The following is a 2,448-nucleotide window of genomic DNA, read 5'->3' on the forward strand; positions in this document are numbered from 1 at the left end:
CACAAGCTGGCAGAGGGTAGATTTAGGCTAGATATCAGGAGGCACTACTTCACGGTTACAGGGGCTAGGATCTGGAACCAACTTTAAAGAGAAGTGGTGCTGGCTCCTACCCTGGGGGTCTTTAAGAGGAGGCTAGATGTACACCTTGCTGGGGTCGTTTGACCCCAATACTCTTTCCTGCCATGGCAGGGGGGTTGGACTCGATGATCTTCTCAGATCCCTTCTGAGCCTAGAAAGTTCGAAACTATGAAACTATGAAACATTCCCACATCCATGGGATCAGGGGTGTTCTGGAGGACTTGCCTGCAGCGTCCTCATGGGGGGAGAAGATGCAGGGAAGCCTTGGGACACTATTCCTCACAGAGAGGCCACAGCTGTTCTGGAGCAAGTGTTCTCATGTGTCATTGCACTGTACTAGCCCCCCTTCCTTCCCCCCAGTAACAGCATGGTGGCTACTGTGCTAGCACAACCTACAGGACCTGTTGCCAGTCCTCTGAGGACACTGTGCAATCCATGATGGTAAGGTTCACTCCAGCTCTGTGTGACTATGACAGAAACCCAGGCCCCATAGGAAATGCAGAACTCCTAGGGTGGGAAGTGAGGGGAAATGAAGGGACACTGTGGGGAGCTGAAGCTGCCACAGACCACCCGCTGTGGTCATAGCCCTCTCTCAGGTCATTATGGTAGAGAGGCCAACAAAGGGTTTGGGACTGGAGGGGAAGGGGTCAGAAATGCTGGGCTATAGGAGAATGGTGAATCACCCACTTTCCTCCACCCCTGCTGAAGCGTAGAGCCCAGCCAAGGCAGCAAGTTTCCCCCTCACCACCCACAACTCCTGGGTACCTCAGAGAGCATGTCCCATGGAGCAGGAAACCCATAGTCCAATGCCAGGGCTTTGGCACTTGAAGCCCTCTAGCTCTACTCATCTGGGGAGGGAACCTGGTCCACTTGGTTGAAGAGGTTTCATAGTTTCATATTAATAGGGTTGGAAGGGACCCGAGCAAATCATCAAGTGCGGCCCCCTGCCATGGCAGGAAAGAGTGCTGGGGTCAAACGACCCCAGCAAGGTAATCAGGTAGGGCTTCACAAATCTGGACAGCCTGCTGCTGTGGAGCCACCAGCATCAGCAAGAGGCTCACCCTCTCCCTTATCTCTGAGTTACATGTGCTCACAGTGCCAAACCTGGTCCATAATTGAAGTGCTCCTTTTGGCAGTCCAACTGCCCCAACATAGGGCTTCGTGAGCCTGAAAGTTGAAATGAAACAAAGGGCTTCAAAACAGCCTCAAAACAAAACAAGGGGAGTCAAAATATTCTGAAAGTTTGAAAAAGTTTTGAGTTTCAAAGCTGAAGCTGGGCTTGTCTGCAGGAAAACAGAAAGTAAGGAGATGAGGGAAAGACACAGTGAGGGTGTGCCTTAATACATATGCTGGAGAAAAGGCTCCTGCAGGAGAGGAAAGAAAGGCTCTGTCACAGTTTGGCTGCCTGAGAAGCTGCTGATGCTACTGTGCTAGTGCTCACTAAGTTATTATTCTACCTGTTGTTATGGACCAGCCTGAGGCTGTAGGGGAGGAGGAAGCCTCATTGGGGCACACTACCATGTTGTGTAGAGGCCCTGGTGCCAGTGAGGGTGCACCTTAACACACACACAATCACGCATTACGAGTTTTTCTTGTCAGCAGCTTGAGGTACAGTTTCCCAGAAACCCTTGCATATATCTCCTTGAAAGCTGGCAGGCTTCATGGACTCCGCAGGGGCTAGCATGCCTGCAGTGTTCACCCCACTGTGCCTTCACACATACAAGTGATGTGAGTTTTGTTTCAAGATCTTAGGTGCAGTTTCCCAGAAACCCCTGCACCTATCTCCTTGAAACTTGGCCCTCATGCCCTCAGAAGGGGCTACCATCTCTGTGGCTTTCATCCAAATCTGCCAAAAAATAACAAAATTATAGGCAGTTTTGTGTTTCCCCATTACAGCCTATGAGCAAAACATCAAAACAGTATCGAAACAGCGAAACTGTTTCAATTAAATGAAATGGAACAGTGCTTTCAAAACAAAACAATACACAAAATGAAACACTGTCCCATCAAAACAGTGAAATGGAAGTCGAAACAAAATGGTGCTGTTTCTCACAGGCCTAGTTGGAAGCATGGTGGTCTGTGCTCAGCAGCCAAGCAGGAGTGGCTCATGCATTCAGCTCCATTCAGGAGTCTTCAGCAGCCTGGGGAATCTAAGGGTGCAAGCTGGGAGGCATGTGAGAGACCCCCTACCTACTGGGCTCAGCCTGTGCAGGCAGACTCTGAGCTCCACCCAACCAAAGGGCTAACATCTGTTCTGCTTGCTCCTCACCTAACCTTGGGCACTGAGAGTAAAGCTCAAAAGTTAGTGCTTCTACATTGGGCTTCTTGAATGCTTGTGCTTAGATTAAGATTGCACCCTACTCTGCCTTC

Source organism: Gavialis gangeticus, unplaced genomic scaffold (assembly GCF_001723915.1).
Source record: "Gavialis gangeticus isolate Ggan-Ray unplaced genomic scaffold, GavGan_comp1, whole genome shotgun sequence".
Taxonomy (NCBI): domain Eukaryota; kingdom Metazoa; phylum Chordata; order Crocodylia; family Gavialidae; genus Gavialis; species Gavialis gangeticus.